Source organism: Lepisosteus platostomus, chromosome 11, assembly GCF_059453375.1.
Source record: "Lepisosteus platostomus isolate fLepPlt1 chromosome 11, fLepPlt1.hap1, whole genome shotgun sequence".
Taxonomy (NCBI): Eukaryota; Metazoa; Chordata; class Actinopteri; order Semionotiformes; family Lepisosteidae; genus Lepisosteus; species Lepisosteus platostomus.
The window spans coordinates 29,545,245-29,561,090 of record NC_142621.1 but is presented as its reverse complement, the minus strand read 5'-3'; the positions used below and the strand labels follow the sequence as shown (position 1 = coordinate 29,561,090).

At 35.9% G+C, this 15,846-nt stretch overlaps 1 protein-coding gene across 8 annotated transcripts in view; it reads right to left on the bottom strand.

Moving 5' to 3' along the window:
* cacna1ea (calcium voltage-gated channel subunit alpha1 Ea) overlaps window positions 1-15,846 on the bottom strand; it is a 344,022-nt gene that overhangs the window by 111,935 nt on the left and 216,241 nt on the right. The gene's annotated exons all lie outside the window — the stretch shown is intronic.

Genomic DNA, 15,846 nt, shown 5'->3' with positions numbered 1-15,846 from the left:
TACATCTGTTAGGAATTCACTATGATTTAAGAAAAATACAATTCACATTTTGCTCTGGTTAATTTACTTGTGTTCTTGTCATCTGGGGAGGTATTTAGATCTTATGTTGGGGCCCATTTATAACAAAGTGCTTTTTCTGAAAACATGAGACTTCTTGAAAGACACAGTTGATGCATTTCATTTTGAAATTATTAGTGCGATTATCATCCCATTCTGAGAAATCCTTTGTGTTTACATGTGTTTTCTACATCAGTTCCATCGGCTTCAAGGAAAAGTAATAGTTTTTTTTAATGTCTTCATTCAAACAATGTAAGAGCTTTTCAACACACACACAACATGTATTCTGTCTGTTCCTTGGGAAACTTTTAATTTCCCATACCACAATACACATACACACTGACTGTGTACAGTACAGTGTACTAGGAGAACACAGTTAAAACTATTATTATTATTGCTTAACATGATCAATATGATCAATATGAATAATAACTACAACACACAACATTTGTTTACCATTTTAATGTAAAATACAGTGTATTCATTCTATTTAAAATGTGTTAATGGGGGAACAGGAACTTACTGTCATCAAAGTACAGAACAGCAAACACACGACTCAAGAGAGAAAGCTGATGTGTAATTTGATTTATGAAATGGATTATGAGACTGAACTCTTCCCTATCTTGCAGACTGTCTGTTTTTGTTCTTATGGTTATGGTCTTATTATAAATAAAACATATAGCATTGTTCTAATAATTAACATCAATCTCATGTTCAGAAACAGATTTCTTTACAGTAAAATAAAAATAACAGCTTTGCGCCTGTTGTCCCAAAACCTTTGGGTTCACAGCCTTTGTGTATATATTGTAAATCCATATTACACCCTTATTACACCAATTTATCTGCTAGACCAGCATCAATCTTATTCAATCTGTTGAAAATCTTATCTAAAATGTTTAAATTATGTGACAAAGCATTTTCACTGTTGTGATATATTAAGAGCTATACTAATAGTGGATGTTTCCAGAGTATCCAATATTCTGTGTGCAGCACAGGCCATCAAATTAAAAGGTACAGTATGAAATTACTGAGATTACTATGTGGTGCACAGTTAGGTCATTGATAAGAACAGTTTCATGTTGTACTATCAGAAAAAATGAACTGTCAATTCAGCAACGTTAAATTTCATTTTATTCTCAAAGTGTCATATTTAAACGTGCCAAATTAATGTGTTGAGATCACGAACAAAAAGACAAAACTTTCTTTCTCCTATTCACTAGGAAAGGTTTTTGTATCACCATCTCATCATGACTAATGAGTCATGAAATCCATGTGCTATTTGAGAGAGTTGAGCACCATTGGCAACGATGTCCAAGTGACAGGAGGAGACAGAAGAGATTAAGTGCCAGTAGGAGGGGTGTGTGTGATCTCAGCAAATAGATTACAATGCAGCTTATTTTACTGTGGAAACTTCCCAGGGGTCTGAAATGGCCTGGAAAACCTTAAATACAAGTTATCTTCAAAATAATAATAGTTCATTGCAGGGATTAAGATACTTAAGCAGCTGAGGTAAATAATATTACACAACACCGAGACAGAATACCAAGTATATCAGTTTATAATAGTTTAGATGTACAGTATGCATGTGGTGGTCATGTAAAGGACCATTCCATGGGACTGCAGTAAATATACAGCCTTTGCATGTGCTTGTGTGGACTGTGAAGATTAGACACTTAGAGGTTGACTAGTGACAGTGATTTCAAGCTGGAGTTCAACCACACCAGTTCCCCCTTTAGCCAATCAATGTGATGGTTCTCCACAACTGGATGGAGTATCTATCTATTACCATGGGAGAGGAAAGGGAATCAGTCCCTGGACCCCAGTGTTATCAGCTATATTCCTCAAAGCAGCCAAACTTCCCAGGCTCCTGCTAAACTAAGCCACACACAGAAGCAACAGAGACTACACAATATAATTATTAGAAAGATTCACCATTAATAATAATAATAACTGGGAATATATCAATTGTTAAGAGTAATTAATGTATTAATAATACATGTAGGATTTAAAAAGTGTTAAGTAACAGACCTTATTTAAGAGATTTGACAAAAATGTCTTGAGTCCAATAAAAGCGACGTTGATAAAAAAATTCACAGCCATATTTGAGAAGAATTTAATACTGTATGTGTTTGAATTTTCGGGTTAAAACCTACTATTAAGCGTGGTTGGAATTTGGGTCATACATTTAAATTGCCATGGATTGTTTTCACATGGCCTTTTGTAGATTGTAGGTTGTATGGATGCTTGCATAGATTTGGCTTGGTCTCTCAGAACCAAAGGTCTTAAACAAATAGAGATGTTTTTTCATTTCAATGTTCAGGAAAATAGTGGATCAATGGTGTTAATCCTATACATTCATAAAACCTATTGGATGTTTCAGAACAAAGCCTACATAAATATCCATCCAGGACAAGGGCTTAGTTCTTACTGTACACAAACATGTACACTGTGTATCAATATCTACACACATCTACACAGCACATGTAGAGTGTTATATTAGCTTCCCTTCCATGTGGGAACATACTTTTATGGGTAAAAGTATTTATTCAGGATTTATTCAAGTATTTAATTTTAAAGTTTTTTAATGATTTATACATTTCCAAACCATCTTGATTTTTATGTCTATCATTTGTGTCCATAAGGTTATGTTAACATGAAGGGAAGTGGTTTGGCTATTAAGGCATTTATAACAAAATAGTTTTTTGATGTTAATATTTTGCTTTTGTGTCATGATTCTGGTGTCCTATCAGTAAACCACTCAAATATATTTTTTAAATTGCCAATAATTTTTTGCATCCTCCCAATGTCGAATGCCCTGCAATGATGAACCTTGTGCTGGTACAGGTTTAATAAGCATGGCATCTGCTTTGCTCTGTCACCAGCAGAGGCATTTACTATTTTACATGCTGCAAACTCCACAGTGCCCTGGAGTGACAGAAGATGCATTGTGACTCTCACTGTCAACACTGTGGAGCTCACAGCTGCCAGTCAGGTCACAGGGTTACCATGGATACGCTGGCTAATGTGAGGTCACCTCCAGGTAAATGTGCTCCACTGCTAGAGAAATCCCAGTCATGTTCAAGATTGGGCTATACAGCTCAGAACTATGCAGCTAAACTGTTTGTTTTGTGGTCGAGACACTTTGTATTACTTTTTTTTTTCAGGTTGTTGTACAGTACATCCCCAGTAACAGAAAAAGCAAAACATGAATCCCAAACACAGTGGAGTAGTAAAGGTTTTTGTTCCTGCTTAGGACAAAGACACTACAATATACAGTACCACTTAAATGAAACTGAGAAATGACACTAGACACAGGTAATGTCTTCAATGAGTTTGTCTGCAAATGTGGGCTAAAATATAGTACTGTATCACTTTTCCACACCCTTTCCAAATGTTTTCATAAGATGTATTATACTGAGATTTTACAGATTGTCACTTGCTATTTTATATGTTTATTTAATTAGAAAAGTTATGATTTTTGATGTGGAAAATTATTGATACATACAGAAAAATAATGTGGTAATCAATAATGAGAAGATTATTTTTTAAAGTAGAGTTACCAACCACAACATACAACAGTAGGGTGTGTTGACAGCAATCACATTGTCTTCACAGTGCTTTTTACATTTTCTTGTACTTTAAATGTCAAATCATCAGCAACACATGTTTTTATGAAACCTGCTTGACAGAATGAAGCAGATGGATTCCAGTGAGGACCGGACAATTATGCAATGAGCGAGACAGATAAACAAAGATCTACTTTACTTTTGCATTAGGGAAGGAGGCATCTAAGATGTTAAAGGCAGAAAAATTAAATCTCATTCAACAGAACTTCTTTGTCCCAGCTTTAGTTTCAGTTAGCTTTGTACAGTATAATCAGTAGTTCAACAGGACACATTTAAAAATGTTAAATATCTTTTATTTTTTTAAGATTCAAAAGACCATTGTGAATGATACCATGGTAGGTATATATTATTTTCCCTGCCCTGGTTAGTGTCTTCACAAATGAACAATTACACAAAGTCAGCAATTAAGTATTAAGCTCTTGAATGCAAAAAGCAAAAAGAGAGAGTGTCTCAACAGTAGGAATGGACCAATCCAGTCTTCAGGTCCTGAGAGTCCTCTGACTCATGGTGTATTTTTTCATCTTTATCTATCTTAATCAGCTGCTAATTGAAAAGTATCTGTAAAACCTGGAGGACTTTGGCTTATGAGAGCTACAGGAGTGCTTCCCATTACCCTACTTCCAATCTGCTTCAAAGCATCTCAAAAGGATTTTTAGACTTCTGTGTTAATCCTTGTAACCTTAACAAATAATAACCTTAACTAGAGTTCAGAATAATCAGTGTTAGCACAACTCTGATTAGTACATCCTTCATATCCTGATAAGTCATTATGTGCCAGTTAATTTGGAGAGCATAGAAATTAGGTAATTTAAACTTGCAAAACACTCATTTCAGCATTAGGGGCTAAGGGGAAAGTTTCAAACACATGCAAATACTGTTCTATGTAAAACATAATAAAGAAACAGTACCAGTCCTTCAGTTCAAATAGAATGATTATTCTTTGGTAGCCATATTGGGAGTAGTGATCAAAGCAGAAACAACGGTAGAAACTAGAAAGATTGTTCATTGAATGCAGCAGAGTAATTTATGTATCACAATCATAAAAAAATCAGGTCAAATTACAGCGAATTCAGGATACAGAAAATACAGTAAAGCCACAGAGAAAAGTATCTATGAAAAGTATTGTGTTAGCAATAAGATGAATAAGTACATAGTGTTTAATACAGAATTTGATATCATGACTGTAAAATCCAACATCTATGCCTATGCCACTTGCAAATGCAGCAGATTATTGAGAAAATGAATGTTAAGTACTGCCTCATACATACAAGACAAAAACTCTTTCTGTGGTACTGTACCTACCAGACACCCTTTTTAAATAAAAAATGAGCCATATCTAGAATACGTGCAGTGCAGCTCATTATAAAATGCAAATGTTGTCCTTTTTTTTGATGTGTGCCTTAGCTGGAACCTTGTTTAAAACGTATTTCAGAAGGTGAAAAAGAAATAGATGCTTCTCATTTATTTTTGCCCCCAAGCCTTGCTGACATCACCTGTTCATTCTCGCTTCATGGAAGGAGTACACTGCACACCAGGTGCAATAGCTGAAATCCTTCTTACAAATTCCCGTGGAAAGGCCTGTAATCCCAGTCATTTTCAAAGGCGGCAGGAAATGACCTCCTGTTACTCCTCAGTGATATTTTTTCCAGCTAATTTCTCTTCTCAGGTACTAAAAATAAACCACTATACACCTGCAGCTAGTTGGCTGACAGAATAAAGAAACTTTCATTGCGATGACTTGCCACCTTCAGTTTTCACCAGAAAACTTGCGTGCTTCTGTACTTTTTTTTTAAATACCAGAACTGCAGCTCCCTCAGCTGATAAACATAGTTCTACCTATACCCATTCAATATCATCGATGAGATAGTAAGAAAGCAGCCACCAATGATGCCAGAATAACATGTTTCAGGACTAATTCCCTCATTACTCTATCATTAGATGAAAAAAACAAAAAACAAATGTTTTTCAAGTTAAAGAAACAAAAAAAAGTCAACAAATCCTAATCCTATTATGGTTAGAGAACCATAATATTAATTGATCTTTACAAACTCTTTGCATTAGTTACTGTACAAAGGTAAATATATGGCTGACACATTGGCCTTAGGCTCTGAGGGAAGTTTTGTTACTTTTCCTGGCATTAATAAGGGTGCATTTTTGTCATGGGACTATGCAGTCACAGGACAATGAACCAACAATTAATGTGTTACACAACATAATCCACATATATAGGAAAAACAAATGTATATGGTTTATATGATTTCAGAGTACAGTACATGTGTTTCTTGAAAGGTCCTTCAGTCAGATAGTGAATTTCAAGCAAAGATTCAACCATGAAAAATGCAATATCTCAGGAACAAAGATGTATAAATGAGAAAGGCATAAAACATTCTGTTAATATCTAGTGATGTTAATCATTAAGAAGTGGACAGCACTCACACACTGCCTAGATCTCTCTTTAAACTGAGCAACCAGGCAAGGAGGAAACTGGTTACAGATACAAACAGGAGGCCGATTACAACTTGGAAAGATCCACAGAGATCAGTGGCTGAGATGTTCATGGATTAACATTATCCCAGTCACTCCACATGGGACTTGTATGGATCCGACAATAAAATCTCAAATCCCACATGAGGTTTGCAACAAAGCACCTGATACTGCAACACGTGGCAAACGTTCCCATCAGCAGGGACTGGGAATCTTGCCAGGACCAATGGAAACATACAGTAGATGGAGCAAACTACTGACCTAAGCCTAGGACAACAATTCACCTTTCAGTAGGACATGATACAAAGCACAAAGCCAAAGATAAACTAGAGAATTGTAAGAAAAAGAAACTGTACTCTATGTCCTTGAGTGGTCCAAAGTTCTGACTTGAATCCAATTGAAAATCTGTGGTCAGACTTGAAAACAGCTGTCCATAAGTGATCCCTAGGCAAATTTGCCAAGAAGAATGGGGAACAGCTTTACAAAGTTACCCGAGAAGACTTGCAGCTCTAATTGCTTCCATAACTTGTGCTCATGGCTCTGAATACGTTCCTATTTGCTAACATTGAATGTAAGCTGCCTTTCAAATTCTTCAGTTTAAAATGTTCAAGTATTCAGATTTTGAATACAATATAGAAATACTGTGTATGCCCTAGTAATGAATACCTTTGCAAGGTACTATACTTGCTTGCAAACATTGGCACTGATAGGTATGAAGGGGAGTGTGTGTGTGTGGGGAGGACTCAAGGTACAAGCAAATGTGAGGAAGTAAATAATTAATAATGGGTGTCAAAATAGGCATAATTTCCTGCATAGCCTACAGAAAGCACAAGAGAAAGTACTACAAAAGACTGCATATTTATTTATGGAATACAAAGAAAAGAAAACGACAAAATTTGCAGCAATTTTCCTGATGCTAACCACATTTTCTTTAAATGTCAGGCAGCATTTTGTGTTCCATAAGTCAGAGAGACTGTACACTGGGATGGTCACATATGCCAGATTATGATCAGGTGTAACATGCCCCAACGATGTGGTCCAAACACTACGTCTAGCATGTCTGATAGTGAAAAAGTCTTTTAATGGTCTAGAAAAGAAAAAGAAAAAACAAAAATAGATTATAGAGAAAGTGAGAAGAAATTAGTAGATTCCCTTTCTAAAACAACAGCTTGGTGGTAAGATTATGCTCTCATTCTAATCATTCGGTTGGAATCACAAATCTGTCTATGGCATTTCTCAAAGTTTTAGTTATTCAGAAAACAAAAAAAAAATCATCAACAACAAATATTGTACACAGGAACAAAAGCTGACAGTTTTCCTAAAAATTAGAGTCATTTATGAGCTGTGAACAACAAGCATTACAATGCAGTAGCAGTGCTTTGAAACGAAGCTGGAAACATTTCAAAAGAAATAAGTGCCTTCTAAATTGCTAAGAAAACTTACAGTCCATATGCTCCTATTTTTTTGCTACTGTATTTAAGGTATTGTAAAGTTGAATTTGAATGCACTCCTATTATTATGTTAGAGATGTGATTAAGTTGCCAGAAAGATATACAGTATATACAGTACTTAATATTATTTTACTGAGAGCAAAATCTGTCTTTTTGTTTTTCCTACAAGGAACTTTTGTTCTATTAGAATTAATTACAAATTAATTAAAGATGGGAATGAATGGGTCCTTGCATATGAATGAGTTTCCCCAAACAGAAATATTACAAAACAAGGGAACAAACCTTGTTTCTGATGTGAAGTGCAGCAGCTTAAATGGTTGAATTAAAAAAAAAATGACAATCCATCTGCACAACAGAGACAGTGAACAGAATCACAGACATACTGTGTCCTGACCTGTACCCCAGGCATGTTTGACTGCCGTGTATATAGTGAACATTCTTCCTTATTCCCATGAAGAATCAAAATCAAACCTGAAAATTGATACCCTACTGCTTAAGTGTAACACCCAACCTGCTGGAATAGCCCCAAACTAGATCCCAAATCATTTTACAAAAACAGATGGCATCAGCAGTTCTGCAGTCTGGCATTATCTGTTCTGCTGGGAAAACAGCATCTTATCAAGTGTACCTTTTGAGCATTGGCAAGGCACAAATGGGTCTCTCCAGAGAAATCCACAGGCTCACATTAGTGCTGTTTTTTTCATCGGTTACAAGAGTATTTAAAAAAAAACAGTATGAGATGTCCTGCATTAAAACAAGACCAGAAGGAGTCTTTCCTGGCAGATGGTGGTGAGGTCCCTTGTGCAAATCTGCTGTTGAAAGGTAGGCTTGACTGTGAGAAGCTCGGAGACTTAGAACAAGTGTCTCCTGTCATTTCAGCTAAGAAAAGTGCTGCATTTGAGTAAAGCTACTGTTGTATACACGACTGTCCCTCAGAGGAAAGGTTTCTTTTTTTTTGAGCCACTTTATAAAGCTTTCATTAGATGGCTGGAATTAGGTGGTACTGTAAATCAAGCATCGCCACACTACCACTCAGAACTGCATCTCTTTGGAAACAATGTCGCATCACTCCACCACACAAAAAAGGTCAAGAAAAGAAGCTAGACAGCAATAGATATGCAAGTTTCACACAATGCCCAGTGCTAATGAATCAAGCAAAACGCTACCAGTCTTGACCCATTTAAAGGATCTCAGCCTTTCTCCCTCTGTGATAACATCTGAAGTGTCAAGATATATGTAGAACATACTTTTTATTCTAATTAAAATAACAGCAGCTATTAAAAACAAGTCCATACAAGCTGTTGAGAGGAGATTCATAACTTCAGGCCTGGACAGTATTTCCTGATGAAAAATAAAGCACATCCCAATATACGCTTCTTGTATCTCATGCCTTGTTGCTATGGAGACAAGGGACTCTCAAGTACTTTCCTTCTCCTTGACTTTCTGTTTATGCAGATATGGCTCTCACTGCATACAGATTAAAAACCCTTTTTTCAAAATTGACTCAGGAACCTAATTCTTATCACCTTCTGAAAGGGGAAATCCCTGAATTTGTGTTTATTCTAAGCAGCTAAGCTTTTTTCAGTCTTTTGAGTTGAATAAATTCCAGATAATGGCAGGAATGTTACTGAAATATTAAGCTGTTTTTATAGTTTAAAGCTATATTTATTAATGATACTCAAATAATCTTTGTAATATAATAATTTCATCAAATTAGAAGAAGGTAATAGGTTTTCTCCTTCTAGCTCCTAAGGGAACAATGTGTTTAGTGGACTAGATATTCTGTGAGCACACATAGATAGCAGCCACTCATAATAACAAGAGCAATTTTGGTTGGTAATAGGATTTCAGTTTTCAAAAACACAAGAAAATCCATCTACAGCCATCTGGCCTTGAGAAAAGAGAAACATACAGCAAATGTTTCTGTGTGGGCATACAGAGCGTTTCTATTGAAATTCACTGTGCAGAGAAAGACAAATGTTTTAGAAATGTTTTTTCAGAAAGAAAAAAGATTTTAACTGCATTTTTTTCCAATAAATATTAATTAAGAAAATTTCCAGGCATTTCTGACAGATTTCAATCCAAGTTTCTAATCATGAAAAACGATCACACAGCAGTGAAGCAGATGGAGCACATACAGTATCAGATCAGCAGCAGAGAAAAAATGTCTAATAATTGTTTGTATCTTGACTTACTGTATATGAAAACAAAGAAGCACAAACAGAAATTTCTGTTGTGAAATAGTGTAGTAAAGCAGTGCAACAGTTAAGTTTCTCTGTTATCATTCATTAACAAATGTTCAAGATGATGCTTTTTTACCCGACTGTGAAAAGTGTGAATGTTCTTAATACATACATGTATGACCAAGGGTAGTCAGTAAAAAACTTGTTTATCCAGGAGCTCGGGCATGACCAAGCAGATGACAACTTAGTGTGGGTATAAAATGTGACCAATTTGAGGGGCAAATGTAAAAAAGCATTTACATTGATGAGTGTTGATGAAATTTGACAAATTTGAAATCAGCTGGAAAGATGGCTCACAAAACCAAAAAGTTGAAAGTTTCAGAGCGTGACACAGATCAGACATCTGTCTTAGTTTACTTGAGAAACCCATACTTTGCTCCATGCAGGTTTTAACCATGTGTTAGTGGGTAAAGTATAGAAGGAGATTATCTAGTGGAAACCAGACGTGAAATCTCATTTTCAATTTAATATGTCGAGTTTTCACAATAAGATTCCAAAAGAGTTTTTGAATGCATCTTGTTTCATACGGGACACGTGTGTCTTTGTCTGCCACAAATTAAATTTCTTATCTGTTCCATTATTCCTGCCTAATTCGGCATTTCTAAATACAGATACATACAGCTATAAAGTATATTTATGAAGTATACAGTATAAAGTATGAAGTAATACAGTAAAGCTATAACCAGGGTTTGCATAGATACTAAGATACTATGTTTTACTTCATACTTGCGATCATAATTGCAATACATTTCAGTGCTTTTAAGGCTTTGAAAGGAAATGGAAAAATAAATGCACATGATTTGCTCCATTGAGCCATCTTAATGTGAGTCATAAACAAAACTCTAGCCATGATCCACAAGCACAGTCCTTATCACCCCTTTGTCAGGATGGGGTCCATAATGGAAAAGCAGTGTAAACTAATAGCTGACAATTCAAGGATGGAATTGTACAGAAAAAAATAATTGGAAATCCCACATTTGAAAGTAAAAAAGAATAAGGTATATTGTAAATGGGTGGCCTTTCTAAATTAAAATACAATGGCTCTTTCATAGTTATGTTCAAAGGGGGCCCTAGTTAAGACATTTTATGGTATGCATCTTTTCACTAACCTCATACAAGTGTAGGCATGAATTACATGTCTCCAGTGTGGGATTTGTCAGGTTTTGGCAAAAGAGTTACACAGATTGTTAGTGAGCACCCCAGGGAAATTACGCTTTGGATCTCTTTTCTATTTAGTTTCCTATGGGTCTCCCAGATGCTCTTTGATTGCCATAGCCAGGGAATTGGTGGAAAACCTCAGAAGAAGCTGCATCAGGCTGTTGCTACAGGATACCACTAAAAAATGTAAATTGCAGAATGAGACAAGTATAACAAATGCAAGTGACATTCAAGGGAAGTTCTCTTAAATTATTAGCTTGATGTCCTTTGAGCCACTGTAGACAGTTCCAGCATCATTGTCATCACACATAAAGGATTAGGCTTCCCACTAACAGAAAGACCTTATACAGAATGTTAACAGCAGTTAAGCTTCACTTTTTTTTCACAATGTAATATATTCAATAACTAAAGATGGTTTGTTTCATTGAATAGACTTTTAGATTATAAGCTTCTATAAAGCTTGCACGTATCTCTAAAGTGATTTAGCTTTTCATAATGGCTTACAGTACCACACAGATACATACTGTATGCTTTGCTTCAGTCAGAATTCGGCAGCAGAACACATTTTACTATAAGAAGCATCTGATCTAAGACCTTGCAATGTAAAACACAGATGAGCTGATAGTGACCTTGTGAAGTCACTAAATGTAATAAACAATGTGCGTTCTTAAAAAAACCTCAGAAATAAGAACAAGAAATATTCTCCACTGAGCATGGCAGAAGGGTCATCTGGGAAATTGTTATTTCGGTTTCTTTTTTATTAAATATACAGTCAGAAGAAGCTAATCGCCAACGTTGCCACCTTTCCTTTGAATGACAGTTTTTCCAAATTACAGGTAGGGTCTTTTCATTAGTAATTATTTTTCTTATCAAATTCTCTTAAGAGCATGAGGTAAGACTAAAAAATACTGTGCTCTATTCTTGAAACCGTTTCAGCTTTTGCCTTGCCCTCCAACATTGTAACAATTGCATGTCTGTATAAGGTACAGGCATGTGTCATGAACCAAATGAAATGACATGCATTGTGGTTTTTTATGACGTACACTAAAGGTCATGAGATCTAGATTTATGATCTTTTGTATGAGTGAAGGTGTTCCATACTAAAATGCTGAAGGGAAAAATAACATTTTGACTGATAAAACCTTCTTCAAGTAGCTTAACAATTGAAACATTGTTTTATTGTTATGACTACTGGATTACAGTATTACCAAAATAGTTACATTGTTCTGTTTTTCAGTGAGGAATACACCTTTACCTGTACCTTTAAAGCCAACACATGCAGATGCAGCTCCTCTCTCAAATCTTTCAGTTCTGCATTTGCTTTGTCACAAGCATTATTTTCAGTATTAGAGTTAGTGTACAGTAGCTGAACACAATGCTGACAGGATCAATCCTTCTCTTTGACATAATCATTGATCCCTCTATTGCAGGAACATAGAAGGTCACAAAACCTCCTGGATGCCAGTGACCTTAACAACGTGACTCTGTGGTCAAAGTCATTCCAGCAGTTCAGTCAAATCTGTTATGTGGTGACAGAGATTATTAGGATAATGTACTGAATGTTTATTTGGCATCATATCTGGTGAGTGTAAGGATGTGGCTGCCAAGACACCAAAAGAGACTAAAGGAACACTGATGCAGACAATTAAAAATTGACTTCAGTTACCCCGACGCAGAACCATTGTGGAGATCTGGCTGACTATGTCAAGCAAGTTAAAATAACAAGAGACTAATGGGGCTGAACAGAGTTTGTAGTATTGATTATAAATGACCTGGTAACTGGTTGGACACCAGTGGTGGAAGGAAAACCTGTCACTGTTGGATTGAACGTTAGTGACACCAAAGGCAGTGACTGAGGATCCTGCACCCAGCAGAGGGCTCCTATACAAGTATAGCATACAGTAGGTATAGCAGGAAATAAGAGTTGGAGCAGAGGGAAAAAACAGCTGAGACATGGCTGATGGTATAGTGGGTTGGATGCCTGATAATAAAATGGGGCGGAAAGGGGAGAGAGAAGGAGGAAGAGTGGGAATAGTGGAAAAGGGGAGAGAGAGGGGAGCGGACAGAAAGTGGTGCCAAGATGTGCGGGATGATGACATTAGAAAAATCCGGAAGAGAACAGAAATCTATTGAGGTGACTGCAGGGAGCCGGTTGTTTTCTGCGTAGCACAGAAAGGCTGAAAAGGAACAGTTGCGGTCTGAGCTGGTGACTCCATGCCTGGGCTTGGAGGAGGTGAACATTGGTCAGATATCTGGGTCAAAACATACTAGAATAAGTGGCAAGTGAATGTTGCAGGAATTGAAGGATGTAGGTGAGAAAAAGGGGGATGTTCAAAAATGACAAAGGATAAGATGTTTGTGAATCTGACTTCTCGAAGGCCATTACAAAACTTCATTTGCATATTTTTTCACCTTAAAACCTTCCTCCTTAATTCTATGTATTTTAGATTTTGTACTCTTTTTCATTCTAGATTGTCAAATCTACATAATAGCATGCTATATCCATCTGTAGTCTTAGCTATAAAACATTTTCCAGAGGTCATTATCAGTACAGGTATATTTGTGGCAGTGATGACAGTCAAGCTATCAGTTATTCAGTTTTATTCATAAGATATTTATGCAGCTCTTCCAAATCACTCAAGACAAAGGGGAGAAAAAAGTGACATAAGAATTGCTAATGTCGTGCTCAACCAATAACAAACGTGAAAAAACTGAACTAAGTAATTAAAGATAAATAAGCCGGATGTCTATTAAATGTAAGGTTAGGCCTTTTCAGGTTATACAACAAAAGACCACAAATCAAAAAAACAATTCCAACTAAAACTAGAGCTGTGTACAACTTTTATAAAGCAAAAAAACGTCCATTGCACCCAAGTTAAAATGTGCATTTCCAAACATGTCAGACCTGGCCAATCGTCAGATCGTTAGATAATCGCCAATTGTTAGATAGTGAACACCCAGTGTGGCTATTTGCAACAATCAAGGAAGTGTGTTGGACTCTAGAGACAAGACTGTAAATAGTTTGCAGCCCTTTCTTAATCCTGCCTGCTGAAATGTTCTTATGTTAAATTGAAAAAGACAGTTACACTATGTTTTTTTTTAAAAAAGATTCAAGATTCAAGGATGCCCACAAACTTTGCTCTAATATCAGAGCTAACTCTCCTGTAAGGGGGTACAGAGTTTGCAGCAAACATAAAATATAATTAACTCTGCTCTTTTGTTTTATTGTTGTTGTTGCCCTTTTAATCTTTTCTTAGTGAAAGCTTTTCACAACACTGTTGAAAATAATTTTGTTTATTCCTTGTTTAATAACACTTCCTAGGAATTACTCCTCAGACAAATTTATTAGGACACAAATTTAACGAAACAGACAGCCGTTTTAGGATATGTTTGTGTGTGTATGGGGGTTGCAACTCCAACCTGCTCTACTGTACATCTGCATTTGAATAAACAGGATTCAGAATGAAAGAAGGCAATAATTAGCTGCTGTGAACAGGGTGGTCCAAACGCTCGGACTTTAATGGCGGAAAACATTGCGAAAGCATCAAGGGAAATCCTGAAATTACCACTTAAAAAAAAGAAATAAAAGTAAAATAAGTACTGGATAATTCTGCCTACTGTGGTGTCAAGATTATTAATTACAGGTTCATTCCTCCTGTATGGCAGGTAGAAACTCTGCTTTGATTAAGTCTAGTCTCACACCTTCTTGCTGTTCTGTGCCAGATGGCTTATGAATCATTTAGACAGCCACCAGATAAATTATTCATCTTGGCTAAAGAGCAAACATTTAGCTAATTGTCACACACCAAGTGAGAGGGAGAGTGAGACAGATAGATAGGCAGACAGAGATGTACAGTGCTGCTCACAACACTGCCGCATTTCAAACAGATATTTAATAGCAATAAGACAAGTACCTGGCTCAGTACAGTGAGCAGTTTCCTTCTTCTGCTGCTCCTCGCTGCCTCAATTTTTCCTCACCCCGACATGCACTACACTCACTTTCGCACTACCTGAGTAGTGGCTCATGCTGGGCCGCTAAACAACCAGATCAGGTTTGTAAAAATGGATTCGAAGTCTTCAAAATAAAAAGTCAAGGACTGGCATTCATATAAACAGAAATAAAAGTAAAAGCAAAGACAAATGAAATGCTTTGCTGTAGATGCCTTATTGGTTGTGTATCACAACTTCATGATCACTACATTTATTTTACTTATTGAATTCATAAAGATTTGACATTTGATTTCAAAAAGAGCATTACCATATCAGTGTATTTCTTAATTATTGTTAAATTTCATTTTAGATGATTTATTCAAACAACTTTATGCTGAATACTGTATATATTAGAGCTACAAAATACAACAGACCTTCAAAGCAGAGCTAAGGTTTTATAGGAATTACAGGTGTTTGCAGAAATACATTATACCTTCTTTGGTCTACACCAGCAAACCATGAAAGCTAGTGCCTCCTGGTGTGTTTTGTTCTATAGTTCTACAGACTATAGGTTTAATGTCTTATTTCAAAGAATATAACTAAACAAAAACTTTCTACTGGTAAAAGAATAAGAAAATTTTCCCTAAACATTTTCAATGCATATAAATGAAAACACAGATGGATATATACTATAAATGTCTAGATTTATATCTCAAACCACATAACAACCAATCGAGATTAAAGTACTATTAGTTTAGCTATTTCAACGAGCAATTAATTATGTTTGATTTCAGAGTTATGAGTCACTCTAATACCACCATCTTACTTCTTTTAGTTATTTTTTTGCATACAATATATTAGTTTTCAGTCTATAGTCAGCAAAAAAAAGGTTTTTCT